The 6,000-nt window shown below is 41.8% G+C and overlaps 1 pseudogene; it reads left to right on the top strand.

Annotated features, from left to right (window-relative positions):
• The first annotated feature begins 2,045 nt into the window (after positions 1 to 2,045).
• LOC110501774 lies at positions 2,046 to 4,641 on the top strand (annotated as a pseudogene).
• The last annotated feature ends 1,359 nt before the right edge of the window (positions 4,642 to 6,000 follow it).

Here is a 6,000-nt window from a genome sequence, read left to right as displayed (position 1 = left end):
TGTGTTTACATTTGTTTACATCCCTTTTAGTGAGCATTTCTCCTTTACCAAGATAATCCATCCACCTGAGAGGTGTGTCTTGTGCTGGGGAAAATAAAAGGCCTCTAAAATGTGCAGTTTTGTCAAACAACACAATGCCACTGATGTCTCGAGTTTTGAGGGAGCGTGCAATTGGAATGCTGACTGCAGGAATGTCCAACAGAGCTGTTGCCAGATAATATGATTGTTAATTGATCTACCATAAGCCGCCTCCAACGTTGTTTCAGAGAATTTGGAAGTACATCCAACCGGCCGTACAACCACAGACCACGTGCACCACGCCAGCCCAGGACCTCCACATCCGACTCCTTCATCTGCGGGATCGTCTGAGGAGGAGGCGGGTGTTGCTGTCTGTAATAAAGCCCTTTTGGAGCAGAAAAAATAAATTCTGATTGGCTTGGTCTGGCTCCCCAGTGGGTGGACCTGACTCCAAAGTGGGTGGGCCAATGCCCTCTCAGACCCACCCATGGCTGCACCCCTGCCCAGTCGTTTGAGAACTCCATAGATTAGGGCCTAATTTATTTATTTCAATTGACTGATTTCCTTCTATGAACTGTAACTCAGTAAAATCTTTGAAATTATTACATGTTGCATTTACATTTTTTGTTCAGTATATATTCTACATTCAGCCATATATATTTTATGACATCTAGTTTTTCAGTTTAGAGAGAGTGTAAACCTAAGAATAAAAGTGTTAGATTTACACACCTTACTCAAGAAAGTATTTTGAATCAGTTCCTATTGGGCCAAACATAATCTCCCGGAATCACAATTAAAACAATCTGTAAACACATCCAACGAGTTTGTTGAGTCACAAGCTTGATTGATGTAGTCATTGCGGGCTCGGAATATGGGCCATTTCTGACTACTTTAACCCTCTACTGCACATCGTTGCCACCAGGTAACAGAAAACCTGTTTACTCCTCACACAACCCCATATTATTTTTAAAAAATCCTACACATGACAATATGTGATGACATGTCTTTAAACAATCCAATGAGGTGCAGAAGTTGGTATGATGTATCAATTAAGGGATGGGACCTTCTTTCAGGAAGCAGAGCAACATAAGCGCATGGTGTGAGTGAAGGGTAAGATACATTGCTCTAAAGAAGCATATTTCATTTCATATATATTTCAAATATGTCGTTTTCCTGTTGCCTCAGGACAATGTTGTGCAGTTAGGCAGCTTTTTTGTTGCCTCAGGACAATGTTGTGCAGTTAGGCAGCTTTGTTGTTGCCTCAGGACAATGTTGTGCAGTTAGGCAGCTTTTTTGTTGCCTCAGGACAATGTTGTGCAGTTAGGCAGCTTTTTTGTTGCCTCAGGACAATGTTGTGCAGTTAGGCAGCTTTGTTGTTGCCTCAGGACAATGTTGTGCAGTTAGGCAGCTTTTTTGTTGCCTCAGGACAACGTTGTGCAGTTAGGCAGCTTTTTTGTTGCCTCAGGACAACGTTGTGCAGTTAGGCAGCTTTTTTGATGCCTCAGGACAACGTTGTGCAGTTAGGCAGCTTTTTTGTTGCCTCAGGACAATGTTGTGCAGTTAGGCAGCTTTGTTGTTGCCTCAGGACAATGTTGTGCAGTTAGGCAGCTTTTTTGTTGGCTCAGGACAATGTTGTGCAGTTAGGCAGCTTTTTTGTTGCCTCAGGACAATGTTGTGCAGTTAGGCAGCTTTTTTGTTGCCTCAGGACAATGTTGTGCAGTTAGGCAGCTTTTTTGTTGCCTCAGGACAATGTTGTGCAGTTAGGCAGCTTATTTGTTGCCTCAGGACAATGTTGTGCAGTTAGGCAGCTTTTTTGTTGCCTCAGGACAACGTTGTGCAGTTAGGCAGCTTTTTTGTTGGCTCAGGGCAACGTTGTTCATTTCAGTTCAGTTTTAGGGCAATGTCATTCTCAATGATGAACATGTAATTTGATGTAAAATGATGGCTTGGTCAATATCTTTGCCAAAATATCCACTGACATTCACATGCAATGGACACAGCGACATTCTATGGGCGAAAGGATCCTAATGGAGCAGTTAGGATCACCCTCTGATAGTGAGGACAGTGAGCTGGAGGACAATGAGCTGGAGGACAGTGACAGCGAGGAAGAATCAGGTTTGAGAGGCAGTGCAATACTAGTTTATGCCCCCAACTTGTATTTCCTTATTTAAAAAAAAAAAAACATCTTTATTTAACCAGGTAGGCTGTTTATGAAAACAGTGCTTGTTTCTATTATATTTCACTTAATAAATGTTTCCTGAAAATATCAAATTTTCACTGGTGTTTCAGTAACCTGATGGCACAGTGTTGAGGCAACACACTGGGTGTGTGGGTAAAAGTGACCCTTTATATTATTGCTATATTATCAGTCTGATGAGGCAGCCTTAGTCTCATCGCCATTTTAAAAGGTATTTAATTTGTATTTTTAATGAAGTTAATAGTAAAGTGACAGTATACACATGTGGGGTTTGGATCAAGTGCACTAGTCGATTGCAATGCATAGCTATCTACCAGTGTAGATGTTCCTGACCTTAACTGTTTGCTACCGTATTGGTTGCTCAGGTTTAAGCAAGGTGTGTTGAGTTAGATAACCAGCGTGCAATTCAGCCATGCTTTCAGTCTCCCTGAGTCGTAGCTCTAATCATGCTCTATTTGATGTAGCTCTGTCTTTTAAACTAAAGTTTACTTGACTAAATATGGTCATTTAAACAAATGAATGCAATTAACTTAAATCATGTTTTCCATAGTGTTACCTGGTCTAATAAACAACGTAAAGTTATTCTAATGAAATGCTCTTTCTCATTGGTTAATAAGTGTGGGCGGGTTCGAGGAGCAAAGGTATATATGCTGTGCTCAGGTTGACCACCATTTTGCAATGTGCTCCATAGCAGTTTGTTTGTTTTGTCCCGTATGTATAGGCAGTTGATTTAGGCTATTCCCAATAAGGAGAGCGTTAGGTTCTGTTTAGAGCTGGAAAGGGGTAATTCCTTGTTATGCTGTTTAGCATTTAGGCCTTGTCTTAGCTGCAGCAGGAACCCCATTGAGGGGCTGAGCTTTAGACTCGCTGTCATTTTTGTCCGTTTTTGTATCCTGAATGTTGGTGCTAAGGAGACAAGCCATGTATCCTGAAACCCTGCATCCGTAATAAATTCAAGCATTGTTTTTGTACAATCATGGCTCCCAAATATCACCTCCTTTGGCTATTCTGGGTCTACAATCAGAAAGACTTCATCTTCCAAAAAATCATATGTAATTGTTTTTCCATTTAAAACCTAAATGTGTGCAGTAGAGGTTAAGTGGATTTGGCCAAATACTTATGACTTCTTCAAATGAGGGGGGACTAGATACATAAAGGGCTTTCATTTTTAAACAGTAAAACAGATATTGATTTTTTTATTTTTAATTTACATTCAAATTAAAGGTACTGTCGCCTCATGAAACATTTTATATCAATTCCAAAATGCTGTAGTATAGAGCCAAATCAAAAAACGTAGCTTCACGCTCCAAATAAATACGGACGGGAGTGTATACCTACTCCACAAAAGCTGTAAACCCAGGGCTAACATGTGCAGACTTTATGGAGATGGAGAGAACATCAAACAAATAATGGGTTGAGTTCTCCCACAGCTTTATGCACTGTCAGATTCAAACACTCTGCTATGAGGTCTGCAGCTCACCCAGTGTTTCACTTTTTTTTTTTTTCACTTTCTGAGTGCATATCAAGAAGGGGACTGCGGCTCATAGACCACATCGGTGTTGTTTTAGAATAAGGGGTGCTGTAGATCTGCGGGTGTTGCTAATCTGTCTGTCTGGATAATGGGCTCAGGGAGAGAGCAGAGGGATCAGAGAGAGTTTCATCGAGAGCCAACGGACTGAAGCTACAGAGACGACTTGCAAACAGACATGCAGCCGGACAACTACAACCCCTGACATCTGGACCGAGCTGAAAGAACTAAGAGACATGGTGGTGGAATGGAGAACAGAGCTGAGGAACACAGAAGCCAGACTGAAGGACAGTGAGGACCAGGCGGAGGAGCAACGACTTTAGCTTAGGCTGACCAAGGAGGATGTGGAGGAGCTGAAGACAGGAAATGCAGCCCAAGCTGATGAACTGTCAGCTATGGAGGCCAGAGTGACAGCCAGTGAGAGTGGGAACACAGCCTTGAAGGCCAGAGTCACAGTCAGTGAGAGGGAGGTGGAGGAGCTAAAGGCAGAGAGCCCAGTCAGACCAAAGGTGGCCTTCTCTGCTAGTTGGGCTAATTTAGGACAAGTAGGACCATTCAATAATTAATATTGGTATACAGTAGAGTCTTCAATGGCATGACCTACAACCCAACTGCAAGCATCTTCACAGCACCAGTGAAAAAAGTATACTACTTCAGATGTACAGCCCATGATTACCACACTATACATGATATGACCGTTTTCCTCCACCACAATAATCAGAACGTTCTGGATAATTCTATATATGATTCTAATGGATAGGATGCACGTGTGTCTAATACATTGTCTTTAGAGTTGGAGGAGGGCGATGTGGTCTCAATACGTCTCCCCAAAGACCACGGAGTCCATTGCAATGGTTCCCAAACCACGTTCAGTGGCTTCCTACTCTGCCCTATGTGAGGGTTGACCATACTGTACTGCTGCAATGAACCGCTGTAGCAAAAAGCTTTCTGATGTGAGCAATTCTGGGGATAAGATGTTCCTTCATAATCACTAAGAAGCCATTTAAAAAGAATACTGGTGGTTGTGTTCTTTTCTTGAAGGGTGAATGTCTTCAGAGCATTGAGTCGATTGATTTCCCCGGTGTCTTTATTCCAACTTCCATACATTTTTACCCCATTCAGTTGGAGAAACCCGCTGGATACAGACTTAATTATGGTGATTGTGAAGCGGAATGCTTCAGCGGCTGTGACGATGATGTCCGGTCCTTAGACTCGTGAATGACAGTCATGAGAGTCTGAGGAGACATGAGCCTTATGTCATTGGGACGTTCTGGGACTACAGCAGATAGACGACACACAGACACGCACACACAGACACGCACACACAGACACACACACGCAAGCAATATTTGTCAGACCATGAGACATCCTGAAAATTGGTCCTCTCACAAAATCGTCTGTAGCGTCCGAACAGTTTGGCCTACAAACTATTATGACTCTTCTATGGGGTTACAGCAGATAGGCACACACACACACACACACACACACACATATCAGAAGCTGCTACTTACTGTCTGTAATAGTGACTCAGTCACATCAGGGTGTGCATGGCTGAGCTCCCTGCATGGTAAGCTCAAACAAATTACATTGTTCTTTGTTTACTATAATAACACATTACCAGTGACAGTAACGCTAATTATATGTACATTCAATTCAGTCAAAACAATGAAACCACACATTTCAGTATTTACCTACTAGGCACAAAGTGGTTGAATAAACGTTGTTTCAATGTCCTTTGTCAACATATTGTGATGAGGAATTTACGCGGGGAATACATTGGATTTGAAAAAGTAATCAACTGTTGTTTTGAGGGTGACATTTCAACCAAAGGATTATGTCATCATGCTAACCAAATTTCAACATAGACAAACCTTGCATAAAATATGTTGAAATTGTGACTTTCAGATCACCAGCAATAGGCTGGGCAGGTCCTCCTACTGGAGAATTGATCTACTGTATCTACAGATACCATCTGGTCTCCCATTCAGGTTTTAACTAAGCCCAGCCCTGATACTATATTTGTCCCTGACTACTACCAATGAGCTGTCTTGAGAGTGACCATTGAGAGATCACCACTTAAAAACAAAACAGATTCACTGTTGCAAAGTAATTCCAAAGGGTAGGGTATAACAAGAGCAAATGAAATGTGACCATACTTTCTCACTCATATATCGTCAATGATGCTATTTTGTATAGCATTTGGGAAGTCATCAACAGCTTTTGTTTCAATTCAACACAGAATTCATCTAAAAATAGA

The sequence above is a fragment of the Oncorhynchus mykiss genome, chromosome 2 (genome assembly GCF_013265735.2).
Source record: "Oncorhynchus mykiss isolate Arlee chromosome 2, USDA_OmykA_1.1, whole genome shotgun sequence".
In the NCBI taxonomy this organism is placed as follows: domain Eukaryota; kingdom Metazoa; phylum Chordata; class Actinopteri; order Salmoniformes; family Salmonidae; genus Oncorhynchus; species Oncorhynchus mykiss.
The sequence above is the reverse complement of the archived record's forward strand: the minus strand, read 5'-3'. Positions and strand labels throughout refer to the sequence as shown.